This window comes from Molossus molossus, unplaced genomic scaffold, assembly GCF_014108415.1.
Source record: "Molossus molossus isolate mMolMol1 unplaced genomic scaffold, mMolMol1.p scaffold_m16_p_10, whole genome shotgun sequence".
Classification (NCBI taxonomy): Eukaryota; Metazoa; Chordata; class Mammalia; order Chiroptera; family Molossidae; genus Molossus; species Molossus molossus.
The window spans coordinates 87378196-87400117 of NW_023425345.1; positions in this window are offsets into that span (position 1 = coordinate 87378196).

Sequence of the window (21922 nt, forward strand, 5' to 3'; positions counted from 1 at the left end):
AATAGACAAGTAGCTCAGTGTTACCCCTGAATGTGGCAAGAGATTAGACAGAAGAGTCAGAAGTCTTATTAGCTATTATATGGATATTTACAGAAATGAACGGATACATGTGTTTACATATAAGTGACAGAAATATGTGTGCACATGCAATTAAACATACTTCCATAAATCTTTACGTTTGCTCTCACTTTCCCTTGCATCCAAGTCTCTCCAAGCACAAGCGCTGCATGATTTACTTCTCCTTGACATCCCTTTCATTTCCCAGAGCCTTGCATAATGCTTTGCCAGCAGTGGGCTCCTTATCAAGATATGTTTACTAACACCATGGCCAAAGTGTTTCCAAATGATTCCGATTTCAACGCTGAGGACGCTGACATAGTTGACATGCACAGTCATACCAAACTGATAAGGAAAAACCGGAGTTCTTGACCACTCCAGTCAAAAACATTTACAATTAGCCAAGAAACATAATTGTTTCCTAAATGGGCCAGGGACATGGCTAGGCTTCTTGAATCATTATTGAATTTCCTATTGATTAGTCATTCATTGAAAGCATCACATGATTTGTTTATAGAAGCCAATGAATACATTTATGATAATAAGAAGATAATTTACCTTTAGAGGAAAAGATATTAAAAAACTTGATTCAAAGAAAGTGATCCAGGGTTGGAGATAGCAGATGTGTTTGCAAATACAGCATGGATATATGGTGAATGGAAATAAATGTGTTATCACCAGTCAATCTAATTTTCTCTAGTGGAGTGCTCTACACTGGGACAGCTGAATTACAGATATCAGTGTAATCAAAACCTTAAGAAAAATTATATTGTGATACTATTTCTGCCATGTCACATATCCCTCTCCCTGGAGAAGTTCACTCCCAAAAGGCCTTCATTGATTTCTTTTTTAAGTAAAGGTGGCAGAATAAATAAAACTGTAACATTAACAGCTGCCGCAAAGTTTCCCTAGAGAGAAAACTATCTTTGTTTAGGAAAACACCTCGATATTCTGCTTCAGATGTGAGAACTCTGAGGGCATTCTTTGCAAGGATACTTAAAAAAAAAAAAAGATATATTTATCTGTCTAAAAATTTAATGGAAATTTAAAAGAAAACAAGAAATAGGAGAGGGAAGAAAATAAGACTTTGGGGAGAGGTGGGAAAGGAAGGGGAGGGGAGGGGAGGGAGGGGAGGGGAGAGGGAGGGGAGGGGAGGGGAGGGAAGGGAAGGGAAGGGAAGGGAAGGGAAGGGAAGGGAAGGGAAGGGAAGGGAAGGGAAGGGAAGGGAAGGGAAGGGAAGGGAAGGGAAACTGTTAGAGATTTGGGAAGCAATTAGTTGCCATTATTCTTGGAAGAGTTTCATGACAGGGTAATGACAGGCAGTTATCAGTTGCCAGATGTTCCCGGTGGTGTTCCGTTTGTCATTGACCTATGTCTCTCTAGATTCCACTCTTCAGTTAGGCTGCTGGACATTCTGACAGTGTCCCCAGGACCACTAAGAGATGCTGAACTGAGGACCATCCGTTGTGGTAGCTACACAGAGGCAGCAGCTTTCAGGAGACCTCTCCATATCCCTTCCACAGTCCCACCTCTGACCGGACCTGCCTGGCTTCCCCGATTTTCCCCGTGAGCTCCCGCTTGTCTCCCTACACCAGTGCTTCGGGAGAACTGGTTAAAGACTCTGTTTCTGATCCTACAAACCACTGGGGGTTCAATCTATTTCTTATAATAATGAATCCTTAACATTCAAAATAGTTCTGCTTTCTTGACCAAACTCTAGCTACCTTATAATTCAAGTTTTTATAAGTGGGTGTTTTTATCTTAAAAGCCTCAACCAGGTGGTCATGGCTTGGAATTTGGTGGCAGGTGAAGGGTGGAAAGACAGTAAATTTATTAGGAAAAGCTAGGAGAATGGCTGAGACACATTGGAAGTGGGAGAAAGGATGAGCCATGTTGTGTTACAGAGGAAAAACAATGTCCAAAGTCTTCCTTGCAATATTGGGAAAGTCAGAAAATGTACTTCATGAACTTGAGGATCTGGCTGTCTATCTCTACATGCAACGTTGAAAGTGCTGATTGGCTGCTCACTGGATATGGTAAGGTGTAGGAAGCTAAAGAAGAAATAAAGAAGGAACAATTCTGTTTACAAGTAGAATATAGAAGAAATATAAAAAGACAAGGACTTACTGGGCTGAAAAATAAAACTATCTTTTGTTCTAAGTATTGCCAACTAGTAAGAAATTACCGAGGCGACCTGAAGCCTGGGGCCAAAGATCAAATCAAGGATTTATCTCTGAGACCCCCATGCTCAGACCTCTGAAGAATTTAAGGTCATGTAATATATGAGCCTAGGCAATATGTAGAAGAACTGCTCTGCCAAGCCACAGAATTGTGAGAAATAATAAACCATGCTATTAAGCCACTAAGAATTTTACGGTGATTTGTTGCACAGCTAACAAATTCAAGTTAGTTAGCTATTTTTAATTAATTTTCTTCAAATAATAAAACTTGAACCACAATCTACTTGATACATACATCTAAACATGAGCAGCCTGACTTCCCATTTCCCTCTACTCCAGATAAGTTAAATAATTTAGTTCTCATAAAGATATTCCTCATTACAATCTGTAAACCAATTTCTGCCACCATTGCACTAGACAAGTCTTCATAATGATGTATTCCTTGCAGATAACACATATTTTCATTGTAATGGAAGCTTTCTAGAGGTAGTATACCCAGTGATTGAATGCACCATCATTGGATACCATAGTTTGAATTCAAACAACTGTTTGACATGCCAACTGCGGATGGATTTATTTACCTTGTCACTTACTTAACCTGTGTAATTTCTTTCAGAACCAGAATATATATGGAGATTTTCAAAATAATCCAAAAAGGAAAAGAAAACTTGATTGCTTATTCTTAAATTCTTAAACACTATGACTTTTAAATAATGAGTGAATGAATTGTTTGAGCAAGTTGATTCTCAACTGGCTATTTTTTTCTTCATTGTTAATCATCCAGCACTGGATTCAGTTTGGGGAAAATGTTACAGAAAATGCAAATGGAAGGTTGTCAGTGTTACCTACAAAATATGAGGTATTTTAAAAATAACTGAAGCTTTTTTTTATAATCAGACTGGCAGTTTATTTTTTATGAGATTATTATGCAAAGACCAACTGCAGGTGAAGAAAATTGGCTGACTAGTACATTTCTATAGCACAGAGATATTTTTCAGTAATGAAAGATAAAGTGCTTTATACTTTTTGTGTTTAAAATAAATGATTTTCAAATATAAATGGCAAGGAGTACCATCTAAGTTGAGGTGAAATGAGAGGCCTCTAGGATGATTTAGAGAAGAGAGAAGAGAATTCACACGTTTATGGTTAGAAGTCAAAGTGTTATAGGAAGGAGACTTGGCCAGCAAAGTTCCATAGCTGTTTTAATACCTCTGCTAGTTTTTAAACATATATTGGATCAGCAAATGTAGAAATTTTGACATACGGCCTTTGGTGTGAATTCCTGGAAGTTAGGGTCCACCCTCAAGCAGTTATCAGTATCATTCATTGGCTGTCAGCTCCCTGGAAAAGTCCAAGGGTGGCAATTGGAAAAGTAAGTCCTCATATCAAAACCGAACTTATTTGAGTGAGCTGACACAGCAAGCATGATCATTTAGAAGTCATTCTCACAACTGATTAATCACATTCTCTCCTTGAAAATCCACCTAATTTCCAGAATCCTTTTAGATGAAAGCTATTTAAATAATGGGGTATTTATGGCTATAGAAATATTTATGACTATAGACTTGAAATAAAAAGGAAAAAAACTGGAGAAGATAAAAGAGGCATTAAGAAAATTGTGACGTCAGAAATGAAACAAATTTATGAAATTTGGCTTACCTTTCTAAAAATAACAGGGGATGCTCTAGATAATGGCAGAACTCTTTTATGGCTGCAAGTCTAGTAATTAAGCACCTGCATATACTGTACTGGACTTTGTATGTAGGAAGATGGAACTCATGATCAAAATAAGATGCATATTGTTTACCTCTAAAAGAGCAAGTTAGACAAATTGATGTTTTCCATCTCCAGCCCAAAAGCAGATTCCTATCCAGAAGTCAACATATCTAAGCAGGAAACAATAATCATTTTTAAAGATCATTAATTAACTCCCTTAGGAATCTCCTCTAAGGGTTGTAATGGATTTCTAGTTATTGATTTTGTTTGGAGCCAATGTCCAGTAATCTCCTAACGTCTGTGTGGCTCCCTTTTACCAGTGTGTAGTTTTTCCTAAATAAATATTTGCACATTCTTTTGGATTAAGCTACCTTCATAGATACACTTGTGATTTTATTTTAAGGTCCTTATGAAGGATGCCCATTCATACCTTAAATTGAGACTCAGGTTTTAGATTTGAGGAAGGGCGATAGTTTTCTAAAATGGTAACTCAAGTCAAGACTCTCTTCAAGTCAAACTGGTTGTCCATTTGACATGTCAAGGAGGACTTGAGCAGGATGCCTACATAATTAGCTCCTGGGAATGTCATAATCTTTAGTCATTAACAAAGCTCTCGGTGAACCACATTTAGACTACCACAGAGATTCTGATAACTATTATAAGAAGCATGTCCAATTTGTCTTAGCAGTTAAATATCATATCATGGTCTTCATCATCTCAGAATCCTCCTATCTCCAATAGAAGTAGGGATCCTGTTTTAACTATAGAGTCTCCCAGCTCCCACCTGCATGGTGATGCTTCCTGTACCAATGAAGATCTCAAGATCATGGTGAAGAGAATGATCTGGGCCTAACAGCACATAATTGGTAGGCTCGTGATGATTCAAGCACGAGAAACATAATCTAGCCTTCCTACCTCTCAAAGTCCTTGTATTTTATCTGGTACATTATACTAGAGGAATTTCTGTAATTTGGACTTTATTTAGGGTGAGCTACCATTGAATCATAGTATCTCTCAGTCTGAACCCCAACATTGAATTTAGAATCTCTGATAAATTTATCAGGTATCAATAAATTCATCTAAATTTTTGAGAATCCTAGAAATTCATTTCCACATTCATTATTAATTTTTTATTAATAAAATTTAGCAAGCTCTGAAAGTCTCTTATTATATGCCTTCTTCTGGGTTTAAATTTGTAATTTGTCTTTCAGATCATGCTAACATTTCTCTCCAAATGAAATATAATCCATATGAAAATAGGTTTTTGTTCTGTTCTATTTTTTGCTACATAAAGATGGCATTTAATGCATCCTTAGTATGTAAAATAATAAGTGAATATTTGGAGGTGTAGATCAGGAAAGAGGAGAACTGAGTCCTCCTACAGGTATTACTGTCTTAGGAGAAAGACGTTGCAATATGTTAGCACTTTATAGAAATTATATGATAAATCTTCTGTGTTAAATTATAGTTGACACCCAGAATACATATAATATGTCTTTTCTTTTTACTAAAGATTACTCAATCATTATATTTATTAGTTTTAATCTCTATGGATTTTGCTCCCTGTGAGATGTATATTAGTAATAATTTTTTAATATAACATTATAAGTTTCTCAATAAATGTAATATTGGCATTCAGAGCAATAGATCTAAAAATTAGAATGACTTATTCTTAAGCAAGAACTTTCTGTTGAGAGCCGCCTTAAACACATTTTCTGATACACACTCCAATATGAGAAGTAATGTGTAATGAACAACTTCTTTGTGCTATATATTAAAAGGATTCTTTTAGCTCTTTCTGCTGCCCTGAAATATACAGTACTGTAATTTCCCCCAAAGCTTAGATCTGTGGAAAGTAAACCTTGACCTCATTTAGTCGATTTCTGTATATTTTAAATTGGAACTTCTTAGATGAAAGAAGTTGCTAATTTTCTATTTTTCCTCATGGCACTTTTACTAAATTAAAACTAAATGAGAAAGTATAACGCTTCCACTAGTCCCTTCTCTGCAAAACAGAAACCTACACTTTTCAACTCGGAGAAGACTAACCAACAGTCGGTCTCGGGTCTGTCTTATACCATTGCTTGGCAAGTTGTCTGGGCTCGTCCTAGCTATTTAGCAGTAAAGGGGAAATCATCTTTAATTTTATTTCATTTGAAATCCCCCTCCCCCCAAAAAAAACCCTGGTTTCCTACACTACCATTCTTTTCTTACATCAAATAAATATGAGAACTTTTATTGTAAATTAAGCATTCCTTCTCCCTGAAGCCTCTCTCTGGAAAACCCCCTGTTTAGAAGATGATAGTATCTTCAAAAGCACCGTTCTCCATGAGATTCCTTTTTCAATCAGGACAATCTTCCCTGTGGTTTCTCCTTGGCTAAATTGCTTTTAATTACATTCCTATTTGCTTTTTGTCTCATCTTCTGAATTAAATTTAGCATTAATTTGATGTGCCTCAGCAAGCCATGCAGTTTTACTACTTTTCCAATCTGGATTTTTTTCTTTTTTAACAGTGAGGAAGTTTAACAGCTCATATTTCTTCCTACCTTCACCCTCATCAATGAACATTTCAAACCTGGCTGAATATATAAAACAGCATAGTGTATGAACATTCAGAAAATTGTCCCACATTAGCTAAAAGTTAAACCATTTAAAACTGGCATTAAAATAGAACTGCTTCTTAAAATCGATGACACTTGATGAAAAGAAAAAGACCACTTTTAAAATCCAAAACTTGGATTATTTAGTGCAAATTGGTTTAAGCTTTATTCGAGAAGAAAAGGGGTGTTTTAGTTTTCTATTGTAAAAAGTAGTGCAAATTTAAAAGCATAAAATGACACGTCATAGTCTGTATGTAGGTCACAAGTTTGACATAATATAGCGAGTTTTCTTTTCAGGATATTACGAAGCTAATTTCACAGTGTTAGAGTGCTGATATTGTGTGTAGAGTCTCTGGGGGTGGGGGGACTTCACCTCCAAATTAACTCTTGTAAGAATTCAGTTTCTTTCATTTGTGAGACCGAGGTCCATATTTCCTTGCTGGTTGTCATCCAAGAGTTGCTTTCGGCTCACAGGGGCCTTCGACACTCCTTCTTCACCCTTCACTGTTGGTCCCCTCTATCTTCAAATCAGCAACGAACTGCGTGTTGCATCCTGTGCTTCAGATTTTCCACTTTCTCCATCTCTGTCACGGAGACCCAGATTTAAAAGGCTGATACGATCAGATAAGGTCCACCTGAATAATCTCCCTATCTTCAAATCAACTGATTTGGGAACTTAATTACATCTGCAAAATCTTTTTTGACATATAATGTAACATAACTATGGGAACGATCTCTGCCAATGATCACAGGTTCCACCCACACAGGAGGAGAGATTACACAAGATTGTGTGTCATTGGTCATCCTCTTAGAACTCCGCCTACCGCAAGAGGCAATACATAAACTTGACAAAACCTACTGAAAAGGACCTGTTTTCGTTTTATTTTTCAGACAATGCCCAAGTGATGATTTAATAGAAAGCATTATTGAATGGCCATGGAATACTGAAGTGAAATTTTAGTTTTAGTCATAAAAATATTCATAGACGTGTTGCTACAATGGCTCTCAAACATCAACTTCTTTTTTATTTTAACTTGAATGCTTCAACTGATTGAAATCATACTAGTTTCAGCAGTCTTACATAGAGATAAAGGCCTTGACAGCTAAGTAGCTAATGAGCACAATAGAATTGTCAGCACCTTGTCATCTGCTGCACACCAGCGAATTAGCTATTTGAAGAATGGTCAGAGGACCTAAAATGGTGTTGGAATTTGCATGTGAAATTACGTCATCTTGACTCAATTCTAAATATGCTGGAAACAGAGTCAATAGCCAGAAGTTCCAAATAATAAATTTGAATAAGAAAGAAAGATGTGATAAGTGCAATCATGATTAATGAAGATGCAAAAATGCATTCCTCTAGCATCATAAGATTTAAGAACATATATGCATGTATACAGAGCCCATGGACATAGACGATAATGTGGTGAAGATTGGGGGGGTTGCGTGGAAGGGGGTACATGAGAACATCTGTAACAGTCACTAATAAAAAAGTAATAAACAGGCAAATTAGAAATGTCTCTATGTGAATTTCTAATTTCATTTAATAAAAATTATCCTGCCACTGACATTATTTATTTTTTCATTGGGACAATTTAGTGACAAGGAATTTCAGTCCTTTCAAATCATATTTTATGCAGTATTTTGAATTCTCCCTTCTATTTCCAAATTCATTTGAATTACTGTGTCACGAGAATCTGATATCAAACTGAAGTTCCTCATTTAGCTAAAATAACAGGGACATGCCATGGCAGAAATGAAACTACAATCAATAATATTTATCATACATCCTCTTACATTTCCTAGGTTGTGTCTGTAAAGAGTTGCTAATGCACGAATTTTTATCTTGCAAATCCTTAGGCACTAACAAAGTAGCAAAATATGTGTATAAATATTCTTCTGAATTTAAAACCATTTCCTCTTTGGCATCAGAAATTGGGTTCTTTCCTCCTTGAACTCCTAGGAAACTGCTCAATAGCCTGGGGTTGTTGGTATTTAATTCTTAGTCCAGGAGCGATAATCATCACTGCCCCTGACTATTATTATGTCCAAGAGATTGCTCAAAGCTTTCCTCACCCAGACTCTAAAAATACACCATCATTCTGATGAAACAGGTGAAAAACTGAGATCAGAAACATTTGGCAATTTGCTGGAAGTAGTAAGTGGCAGAGCGAAAATAATCTCCATTCAGGACTCTTTAAATCCCGCCGGCTAACAAATTAGATAGAACACATAGAGGCCTACAGCAGAAGGGAAAATCAAGATCAAGTCATCAGCCTTCATGGCAGCTATCATTCTGTGTTAGTGAAAACATCCCAAGCTTCTCAATCACCACTCATTGTTCATTTGTACCACATTTATTTCCTCTTCAAAGATGTTTTGGGTTTGTTCTATAGTCACCGAGTCACGAAGTACCGTATATTTTAAATCTTAGAACAGATAACTCTTTCTTTCTAATCAGCATAGGAGAACTGCTCCTTAAAATAGGATGCGAGCACTCCATAAGTAAAGGGCACCACAGTTGGTCTCTATGGCAGCAGGATATTATGCACAGAGAACGGTGAACATGGAGGCGCATTTGAGAAGAGGTGGAAACAATCTGTGTAAATGTGAAGAGTCGTCTAAGAAAACCTGATTGCGTTCAGGGTCTCTTTGAGGGCAAGGAGAGATTAATGAGGGTGCAGAGAATGAATAGTAAGGGTAAAATGTTTATTAAAATAACATCATGGTGGAGACACCGCAGAGGAGAGCTGTTAAATCCAGGCACGTAATAATTAAAGGGAAACTGGAGATTTGGAAATTTTCAATACTGTGATGCTAGAGCAAATTGTTTAAAGTAACTTTCAATATATTAAAAGGAGGCAGTAAGTTTGTCAAATGGATATCAAATAAATGTGTGAATAAAAGTTATGTGTTCCCCATTTCTACAGTGAGTTGCTACTTTGCTGTGGCTATTTTGCTAGCACTGAATAGCTGATTGCTACAACCATTAAGAGTGTTAGGATACCTTTACTTGTCTAGCCATCTTTTCTGTTGTAAAAGAATAGTTTCCTTTCGTTAAGAATACTTACATCTTTATTTAAAGCCTTCAGTATGAATTTTTATATCTTTGATTTTTAAAAATTTATCTTCATTGTTGAGAGATGTCACCCCTTTTTTCCCCATTGACACCCTCACCCAGCCCTTCACCACACTATTGTCTGTGTCCATGGGTTATACATATACACATATAGATTCTTTGAATTTTTATATTTTAAATGTTGTTTTTTTTGCTAAATTAGCTTGCTAATGTATAACACATACATACATCTATGGATTTGATCGGACCATGTTATTGATTTCATCTGGATTTGTAATGAAGTACTGACATTTCAACATTAGTAATGTCCCTGAGATGTTCCACTCTCCTCCCCCAGTCACAGTTTATGTGCAAAACTAGTCTGACTGGTCAATTATGTGATTTTTCATTTTTCAATTGAAGTAGGTGTTGTACTGATTGATATTTCTCAAAAAACAGTTGAAAGATTCAAATAAGTAATATAGTGTGTCTGTTTTCAGGTTACTTCAGGTAAGATTTCCTTTTTTATGGCCAAGTAGTATTCCACTGTGTAAATGTACCACAGCTTTTTATCCACTCATCTACTGCTGGGAGCTTGGGCTGCTTCCACATCTTGGCTATTGTAAATAACGCTGCATGAACATAGGGGTGCATATATTCTTTCAAATTAGTGTTTTGGGATTCTTTGGATATATTCCCAGAAGGGGGATCGCTGGATCATAAGGCAGTTCCATTTTTAATATTTTGAGGAAACGCCACACTGTTTTCCACAGTGGCCGCACCATCTGCATTCCCACCAGCAGTGCACCAGGGTAAAAGAAGCCCGCCAGAGAAAGACAAATACCATGTGATTTCACTTACATGTGCAATCTAATGAACAAAATAAACAGGCAAGCAACATAGACACAAGATCACAGATAGAGAAAACAGACTGACTACTGTCAGACGGGAAGGGGTATTGAGGAGCTAGGTGAAAAAGGTGAAGAGATTAAGAAAAAAAACAACAAAAAAACCTCATTGACACAGACAATAGTGTGGTGATTAGCAGAAGGGAAGGGAGGTGAGGGGAGGTGGAACAGGGTAAAAGGTGGAAAAATAGTGGAGGAAAGAGGCTTGACTTTGGATGATGAACACGCAATACTATATGCAGAGGATACATAATAGAATTATACACTTGAAAACTATATACTTTTATTTACCAATGTCACCTCAATAAATTCAACAACAATTTAAAAAATAAAGATGAGAAAACCTACAAAAAAAAAAAAAAGCAGGTCTCTGGACCCCAAGCCCCATGCTTGCCCCAGTACCCCAAGACGCTGCCTGAACAAGCCACCTAAACGCCAAGGCCTTTTCTTATTTGTAAATTAAGTGATTGAATCAGTTCAAAGTTTTCCATTTTTCTCCTGAAGTGCAGAGAATAAGTGACAGCTACTCTTGGGGTCCAAGGAGGGGGGGTCGCTGAACACAGTGGCCTGCTACAGAGAGCAGCTTCCTTCAAGTCTCTTGTTTTGTTTATATTAAAAATTCTTGATAACCTTGCCAAAAAGTAAAAGCAAAATTATAAGTACCAGTAATACTTTTGGGTATTACTTCTTGTCTGAGTAGAATTTTTAAAAATATATTATGCAGTTGTCTTTTAATGTAAAACCAAGCAATTATTTACTAAAATAATCAAATCGTGTAGGCTCAAGATTCAGTTTTATCCTATAAAAACAGATTTGCATGAAGTCCTTTATAACAGGCATTTCATTATGTATTCACTGGCATTTGCCTAGAAGAAAATACAGTACATACTAGGCTCATTCTAGACTGAATAAATATTTCTTGATTTATTCATTGTTATCCACCATCAAGAAAATCGCTCTTTGGCATCCTTTGTATTAATGAAAAACCTACCTCATTAGAGAATAAAACCATTATGTTTAAAATAATAAAAATAGAAACTTCTGCCTATGTTCAGATATAGGTTGTGAAATAACGACTTAGAATATGTATTCTGTTCTCACCTAACGATACCTCTCATTACAGTTACTAGAACACAATGAGAATGAAATACGCCGTACACCGGGACTTTCTAACATCAGTGCTCTATGTCTCTTTTCTGCTTATAATCTTAAATTTTTATTGACTTCCCATTGTCATCTCTAAGTGTCCAATCCTTGGCATATCAACCAGAGTGAATTCATGCTGCGGGCCTGTCAAACGACAGATCACTTCACACCTGTGACACTCCAGCTCTCTGTTGCCCGGTGCTTGGCTGGCTTATTACCTGGGGAAGCTGGATACCAGAAAACACATCCAACCTACGCCAGCCTCACCCCAGATCCCCCAAATGATAAAAGATTAGTTTGGATAAACATATCCATGATTTGTCGTCAGAAAATCTAGAAAGAATCGATTTTAATTTCAGCATGCAAATATATCTTGTATCATTTTAAAAAAAATAACATTTTATTTTTAATTTCCTTATAAAAGTCTTTATCTAACTCTTCCCCACTGATTTCACATGGTTTTCTCTCTTGAAATTCATCTGCGTGGCCATCTCACCATACTTCACCCGACTGGGTTCTTCTTCTTCTTCCTCTTCCTCTGGCTACTCGAACACATTCACCAACACACGGCTGCTGCCATCATCCCTGCCAGGAAGACGTTCCTGACATCATCTTCTTGGGTGTGATGTCCTTTCTTTGTGTTTCTGTATGAGCATCATGAACATATATCTGTATTACTTGTGCTCACTCTATCGCAACCATTTATTTATAGACCTCTTTTCTCATTAAATATGAGCTGGTTTATTGAATGAAGGAACGGATAGAAGGACGTTTATCTCAACTTTTTGCATATTTTAAATTCTTAAAAAGTATCATTTCTCAAATCTCTCTCTCTATATACACATACATATGCGCACAATACAGTGCTGTTTACACAATACAGTGCTAGCTGCTGAACTAAAGAACCAAATAGAATAAATGACATTTACCCATCTTGTAGAAGGCTGTTAATTAATCTTTTTCAAAGTGTCATTGATGAGGCCAAAAATGCCAAAAGGAAGAGCGACATTGAACAATAAGCAGTTTTTATTTAATTGGCATTTAAAGCATTTTCAAAGGATGCTTGGTCAAAGAGATATATAGTAGCCTTATGCTGAGCACTATTTAATTATTTCTGTCCTCATCTGTCACATTATCACTCTCCTGTCTCATTTCCAATGCCCCCAAAGCAATTCAGTTGATGGATTATGAAAAATAAATCTAGTGTGGAAATACTGATAATTTGCTCAAGGTCAAAAAAACCAGGCAAGAGTAATTTGCAGCTACTAAATCGCTAGATGTAGTGCTTCGGCTTCCGCTCTGTAAAAGGTGGGAGGGGGACTAGCCAAGGGTCAAGACTCTTTAGAGATATATGCAAATAAAAAATTTACCACCTTTCTAAATCTTTTTAATCCATCAGTTAATCTCAACAATGACCTAGTTTTCAGAACATCGAATATGCTTGGCTACCTAATCACATTATTTTACTTCTCTTCTACAAACTTTAAAATGGAGAAAGATTGTGTGTGTGTGTGTGTGTGTGTGTGTGTGTATGAAAACATTGATAAAGCACAGCTACCTGTCATATTTCCAATCTTCTCAGAGGAACAAGTGATTTATGGCATGATAAGATCAAATCTTCCTCCATGGCATGCTAATGGTTATATTTTAAAACTCAGTTAGTGGAACTCCTGCAGTAGCCCAGACTGATGACATTAATGTCAGATCTCTGAACAAATCCAGTTAATGTGAAAGCAGAAAAGAAAGATGATCATATTTGGGAAACAACAATAAAATTGATGCTGTTTAGTAAGGAATTGAGACCATGAGGTTTCAGTGTTTTATCTTTGAGCTTGTGTTTTATTAGCCAACTTTTCACTATAAAAAAAAATAACATTTAAAATGCATTTATGGAGGATATAGCTCCGAACTGCTATAAAAGGGGTGTTTTGTTGAGAAAAAATTACATGATTAGCTTACTCCTGCCTTTACATTCAGAAATCCTTATTGAAGATCTACTTTGTTCATAGTATTACGTAAACAGCTATAGAAAGACTACAAAGATAAGGAAAAATGTATCTGTCTGCAAGGATTGGCAAATAGGGAATACCAGATATATAAACATATCTTCTGCAATGTATATGCATGTTACATATAAATATATGAATATTTTTAAATAGGTAAATGTCTTAGTTCAGGTTCCCTAGAAGCAGAGCTAATATGTGGATTTTTGTTCAAGTTAGTTATTGGTGAACTCTTTCAAAAGAAAGAAGGTAAAGGAAGAGCAGAGGGAAGAGAAAGCAAGAATGTAGTATCAGATGGACACTAGTTTCAGTCTGACCACATGGGCAAGTTTTGGGAAAAGACTTCATGACAGAACTGCCCCCCCCCTTTGGGAAAAGGGAACCAACCTTTCGTACCTTGTGCAGGTCAGTCATTGACCAAGCTCTGCCTGCTGAAGGTGGGGGTGGGCAGCAGCACCTCCTGGGCAAGGCAACTCCATTTGGCCCCGTAGCAAAGAGAGCTGAGTTGTCACCAGTCCGCACAGTAAGAGGAAATGGGAGCATGGTGGTTGAGGAGGGATTAGAGGAGGGCATCAGTTGTAGTTCAGCACTTTCAGCACTCAGATTCACCCGCTTTTCACATGAAGTTCACTTCATCGGGGCACGGCTTCTTTGAGCTACTTGCTGGTTATAATTTCTGGGGAAACTTTCAAGAGGGGACTTACTGAGAAAAACTTCAAGCTGCACTGTTGAAACTGGTCTTTAGATACTACTGATAGTATTCCTATCCCTCGTCCATCACAAATTCTAGATTGCCCTCCTCCTCATCTGACACTTGTGTTGATATGAATACCGTACCTGTAGGTTTACTTAGATCCTCATCCCTGAGAGACTTGATCTATTATCAGACTCCAAAACATCATGGTTGTTGTGCTTGTATATTTAGAATTACAACTGGGCCAGAAAATATCAAGAGCCCACTAGTGAATCAACTAAGTGTTATATTCGCTCACTTTTGCCCTCTTCATGAAGCCAGCACTTTCATTCCCCATGATGATCATGGTTAATTGCCCTTGCAATAGGGCAACTCCTTTCTTTGCTTCCTGCTCTGCCGGCATAAAGACCCCAAAGTATCCTTGGCTGGTGTGGCCACCCAACCGCTTTGGACTCTATGACTCTGAAACAGCAGGTGAAGAAGAGAGTTGAGTATTGAGTGTTGGTCGAGGTATTTGATTCTAACTGCCAAAGAGAATTTGGGCTACTACTCCACCATGAATGTAAGGAAGGATACACCCAGAGTACAGGATATCCCTTAAGGTGTATCTTTGTATTAACATGTCCTGTGATTAAAGTCAACAGAACACTATAATAACCCAACCCAGGCAAAACTACTAACCAGTCAACCCTTCAGGAATGAAAGTTTGGGTCAACATACCAGGTTATAAATCATGACCAACGAAGGTGCTGGCTGCAGGCAAAGGAGAATACGAACTGGGTAGTGAGAGAAGGTATTTATAAACATGACCGCATGATCAGGTACAGAAATGAGGACTGTAATTGTCATGAGTATTTTCTCCTTATTTTGCTACATATAAATGTGTGTGTGTGTGTGTGCGCGCGGGCGTGTATTTCAAAAAGGAGTTTGCAGATGTGATTAAATCAATTATTTTACAGTGGAGAGATTATTTATCTAGATGGGCACAATGCACTACAGGATCCTTCAAAGATGAAAAAGGAAGGCAGAGGAGGGAGAGTGGGAGAAAGATGGAAACAGTGATTGCACATTTTACAGATGAAGAGGCCACGACAAGGAATGCAGGCCATCTCTGGAAGCTAGAAAACACAAGGAAATGCTTCCTTTTAGAGTCTATAGAAGAAACACAGCCTCATATCATCTTATTAATTTTAGGCCAATGAGATCCATCTTTAGCTTCTAACCTCCGGACTACAAGAAAATAAAGTTGAAGGCCCTAGAATTTAGTAATTTGATACAGAAATACATGTGCTGTAATTTCTAAACGGGTCTGATGTAATCTAGTTGTCGACATGTGGCTGGCCTATTTTCTTAAAGCATGTTACCCTATTAGAGACCCAGCTTCGGTCTTTGTTTCTGTCAGATCAGACATTAGCAGCAGCAATGATTAGGGAGCCTTGGTGGGAGGGAGCCAATGCTGTTGAGTCAATACATAGTCTCCATCTCTATCACCATGGTTATAACATGCATAAACCCATTGTGCTAGCACTGAGATGCCCCAGGACAGAAGCTGGCTGACAATGACTAGTGTATACTCATCTTCCCTCGGTGGGTGGGTTAGTGCCTTTTCTACACTAGCAGTAACAAGTAATACGATGATGCTCACACTTTGTGTTCATTTCCATGAATCCATACACTGCCTCTTCCCCAAATCTCCTTCTCTCTGAACTTTTTTTTTATTCTCACCCGAGGACATTTTTTCATTTTTTGTACAGATAGAGTGGGAGGGAGAGAGAGGAAGAGAGAGAGAGAGGGAAACATCGACGTGAAAGGGACACATCGAGTGGCTGCCACCCACATGACCCAACCAGGGCCGGGGACAAACTGCAACCGAGGCACATGCCCTTAGCGGGAACCGAACCCAGGACTCTCTGGACCGCAGGTCAATGCTCTAACCGCTGAGCAAAACTGGCCAGGGCTCTCTGAACTTTTAATCTCACTCATTCTAGGCCCTTGATCAACCAAGTCATTCATTACTTCCCGTGAGTCAATGTATACCTTTACATAATGTGACTTCGATCTCTACATGAAGTGGATGGCCAGATGCGCTCCCCAATACTCTCCCCGTTGGGAGGATTTCCCTTGACCACTGTCTTCCATGACCATCCCAGACTAGAACTTTGTTGCAAGAACAACCAATGTCCATCTGACACCTATATATCAAGTCATCCCAGTCATGAACTCAGTTTGGGCTTTTTCTGTTCTCTGTAAGGTGGTAATAGTTCATGAAACCCTAGCTGTGATCTAAGGGTGTGGTGTCATGCAACAATCTGTGACATAAATGTCTGGGTCACTTCTTTGTACAGATAACTATAATCTCTCACTTGCTCAATTCTAATCCCAGATGTACAATATCCATTTTATAATAAGGTGCTGCTCAGCCTGCTTTACCTGACAGCTCGGTGGGTCTCATAGTAACCAGCACATGAAGGTTAGTTGATTTTCCACAGTCAGGCACTCAGAGTCTCTCGGGGCCCTGTAGCCTGACTTGAGCTATTTTTCAAATGATAGATAAGTCCTTTGCTCCGGATAGCATGGCCTTGCTCCACAATATGCGAGTGTCGTGATTCTCCTACTGGTCTTGCCATTTGGAATCTTTCTGTACCTTAGACACCTCCAGTACCCTGGTACAGCCTGGGCAGATGTCTAAGTGGCATGGCTGCTTGTAAATGTCACAGTAGCCGGTCTTGTTCTGACCCCACTTGAAATGAGCCTTCTAACATGAGACCCAATAACTGTGTCACAGAAGTAGCTCTAAGTTTGAACTATGCTATCTACATGGATGTCCATATCAGTGAGCAAAAGTTTGAGGATCAATTGAATATTACCATAATCTCAAAGTATCTCCCCCAGGATATTTATCAGTTATTAAGAAAAATATAGTAACTCTAAAGTGGAGAAATTCAGCAGACATCACTTTTACCAAGTGATCAAGATTAATATACTAGTAATAGTTCATGCTGGAATCTGGTACTCCCTGATATTATGCACTGGGAAGGATATAACACTTCTGTGGTATTCTTGCCAAAAGATGTATAACCTCTATCCAATTATGATTAGACAATTTAAATATTTTACAAAATAACTGCCTAATGCTCATCAAAAGTGTCAGCTTCGTGACCTGGTTGGTGTGGCTCAATTGGTTGGAGCACCATCCTGCACACCAAAAGGGTCATGGGTTCGATTCCTGGTCGGGGCACATACAGGAAGCAACTGATCGATGTTTCTCTCTCACATTGATGGTTTTCTCCCCCCACCCCCATCTCTGTCTCCCTCTCCCTTCCTCTCTCTCTAGAATCAGTGAATGACATATTCTCAGGTGAGAATTTTTTAACAATGTGTCAGCTTCATAAAAGATAAAGAAAGACTTAGGACAAATCACAGATTGGGAGAGATAAATGAACCACAGTAACTAAAGGCTGATGAAATCCTGAACTGAATCTTGGAAGAGTACAAGGAAAATTAGGGAAAAATATTGGTGAAATTCAAGTAAGGTTTCCATTTTAATACATAGTATTCTACCAATGGTAATATCCTAGCCTTTAGTCATTGTATAGTGGTTATGTAAATTAATCTCAGAGAAATAAGACTATAAGGTGTATATGATTTCTGTGTACTACTGTTGCAACTTTTGTTATAAATCTAAAAATATTTCAAGATAAAAAGTAAAAAAAATAAAATGTAACAAAATTAAACACTCTTTATTCAAATTGGATAAAATAACAAAACCCAAATATATGCTACTTATTAGAAATACATTTTAAACAAACTTACAGATAGGTTGCAATTAAAATAATGTAACAATAAGAAAAAAGCTAGTGTAACTAAAGAAGCCAAAAAAATTCTAAATGTGTATATACCTAACTGACATTTGTAAACACAAAACGCAGCAACTGAAGAAAACATGCTTGCAAGTAGAGAATTAGAAAGAAAATTCTAAAATGGGAAAAGTCTTTCACATCAAGATAAATAATTTGTATTTAATCCAAAGTAATGAGAAAACACTGAAGAATTTTAGCCGGGATGTGAATGACATAAATGAATTATATATTGTTTGTTTATTAAAATCCTTCTCAAATATCAGATGAGTGCTAAACAAAACATATAACAAGTTTGGGCCATGAAGAAGAAGGTTCTAAAACAAAACAAAAATTAAGTTATTTAGACCCAATCATTTTAAACATGTAAAAATAAAAATTATAGAATAAAAAAAGATTTTTTTTTTTACAACATTTAAGCATCCATTAGGCCCAACTATGAATAAGAAATAAAGAAAGAGATTCTTGGTGCCATTCCCAAAACACACATACACACACACACAAAAGAAACACACACACACACAGAGAGACGCAGCTGAGTCAGCAAGAGCTTACCCTGGCTCAGTATCTTCCAAGATATTTTTGTAGACTAAATAAAGCTCCCTAAATCTGTTGGTATCCCCTATCCACAAACTCCACAGTTCAGTCTCCTTATGATTTTGCAAAATTTTAGTCATTGCTATAATAAGAAAATGTGGAGATAGTGTGCATATGCTTGAGATTTATCTTTTTAAATATTGCAAGGCTGCCAGTCAGAGGGATAACCTCACAGGCCATTTTGTAACCTTGAGACACCCATTTGGACCAAGTACAATTAGGAAATCAGGGCTGGCCACAGAGATTTAATGATGAAAAGTTAAAGTGAGCCCTGACTGGTTTGGCTCAGCGGTTAGAGCGTTGGCCCCATGGATCAATGAGTTGTGGGTTCGATTCTGGTCAAGGGTATGTACCTCGGTTGTGGTTCATCCAGTTCCTCCCCGGCCCTGGTCAGGGTCATGTGGGAGGCAACCAGTCTATGTTTCTCTCTGTCTCCCATCCTTTCTCCCTCCCTCACTCTATCTGAAGATAAACGTAAAAATATCCTTGGGTGAGGATTAAAAAAAAAAAAATTAAAGTGAGTTTCATAGCCTTTCAGTGTGACAGATTTAAGGGCAGATTAAAATTACACAAAACATTACTTCTTCACTGTAATTTTTCTTGCCTCTCTTTGGGTCTCCCAGGATTATGGGGCTACCCAGAAGGATCCATTTCATGGCTTGTTTACCCTATGCCTGAAATACTCTTCTTTAACCTTTAGATTTCCAGTCCAAAGAAACTGACCAAGTAAAATCCAACCTGACCTGAAATGTAAATGTTGACTCAGTCTTCTCGTTCATGTCGATCCTTCAGGACCGGTCTGTGTGAAACGGGAACAGTGGCAACGCCTTCCTTCGAGGAAAAACCTGTGCCTCTAAAATGAAGAGTCACTCAATAACAGATTGCCGTCCGCAGATCTTTCATTGGTTTTGTTTAATTACTCTGGCCCAGAATCCTTTGGCCATGCAAGTCTAATAAAAACTCAAACAGATGATATTATTCTGGAAGGAAAGTGGGAAAATAACGATAATGTAAACCATTTAGATAGAGAAATATTAGAGACTAAAGCGTTGTGTTTTGGATTGACGGGCAGTTGAAGAGATGGTCTCAGGGGCAACTTTCAAAATAAGCTGTTGAGTTAATAACAGGCAGCTCAGTGTGCTCAGCGGCCAACACAAGCAGGCTGCAAGCACCTGAGGAACGAGCCCAGGCGCTGCAGGAGGCTGGAGGAGCGCACAGGGCTGACCCACGGACAGAGACCCAGAGCGGTTATTATGCGTACAGCACAGTCTATGCAAAAACAAGCCTAACGTTTCGAACACTTAAATATAACTGAAAAAAAAAGTGCTGAACTGAAAAATAGGAGGATTCTTTTGGAATAAAAGAGATCCTACAGGGATGGACTAAGGGAATAGTCTGTTGCTTCTATTTAAAATCTCAATCAGAAAGAATATATGTACCCCCATGTTCATAGCCGCACTATTTACAATAGCAAAGATCTGGAAACAGCCCAAGTGTCCATCAGTAGACTAGTGAATAAAAAGCAGTGGTACATATGCACAATGGAGTACTATGCAGCTGTAAGTAAGAAAGATCTCTTATCCTTTGAGACGACATGGAGGGACCTGGAAAGTATTATCCTAAGTGAAATAAGCCAAGCAGAAAAAGACAAATACCACATGATCTCACTTATATACGGAATATAATGAACATAACAGTCTGAGGAATACGGTAGACCCAGAAACATGGAAGTAGGGCACAGACTGACATCCCTCAGAAGAGGGGGCGTGGGGAGGGTGGGAAGAGATAAACCACAGAACGTATATGCATGTATGCATGACCAATGGACATGGACAACCAAGCCAGGGACGGGGCGGATGTGGGGTGGGGAGGGGGGTGCCAATGGGGTAAAAAAGGAGAAACGTCTGTAACAAAAACATAAATAAATAAATAAAATAAAATAAAATCTCTATTCTGGCCCAGCTGGTGTGGCTCAGTGGTTGAGCGTTGACCCATGCACCAAGAGGTCACCAGTTCAGTTCCCGGTCAGGGCACATGTCCAGGTTGTGGGCCTCATCCCCGGGGGAAGTGGGGGGCATGCAGGAGGCGGCCAATCAGTGTTCTCTCTCATCAATGTTTCTATCTCTCTCTCCCTCTCCCCTCCTCTCTCTCTAAAAATCAATAAAGAAAATCAATCAATCAATCAATAAATAAATAAATAATAAATAAATAAAACTCCTCATTTTCTAGTGGTCACACCAGGGTAGGGAATTGACTTCCTTCCTTCCTTCCTTCCTTCCTTCCTTCCTTCCTTCCTTCCTTCCTTCCTTCCTTCCTTCCTTCCTTCTGTTCTTCCTTTCTTCATACATTTGAAGCTTATAAATAACTCCCTTGACTAGAGGAAATAACATTAAAAAAAGTCTCTCTCCCTGCACTGCTGGTCATAGGGACGTATGTTCTAAATGACTTATGCATTTCTGTCAGTCTGAATTGTGCTGGGAACTAAATTCTCCCCAGATGGTTCAAATCAAGGGAGTTTACAGAAAGGACTCCTCTTAGAGTTCTCCAAGTAGAATTTCCTGATCATGGCTGAAAGATTGAATTTCTAAAACTGTTTTTGTTGCTATAAAATGAGCTGGCTGAAATTGTGGCAGGGCCCTTGAGCCAATCAGATCATCAATTCCGTACTCGCCTGGCATCGATTTAAATGCTCTTTCCAACATGGCCCGCTGATCTTATTTATGCTGCGAGGGACACTCTGGGTGAATTATGACAAATGACACAGGTGGCGTAAAGGATCAAGTGATACTTGGAATATCAGAAAACCTAGGCTTGATTCCTCTAGCTTCACTAGACACTGAATATAATAGAATACTCTGTGGTTTTAGACATTTTCCTAGGCCTGTCGATTCAAGGTTTAAAAATAAAAACAGTTCCTGGCTCCCAGGTACTGACAATCAGATTTATAAAAAATCATGGTAGTAAAACACATGTAACATAAAATTTACTATTTTGACCATTTTAAAGTGTAGAGTTCAGTGGTATTCAGTACATTCACACTGATGTATCGTCCTCAGTACCATCCATCCTCGTAAACTTTCATGTTGTAAAATTACACTTCAGACC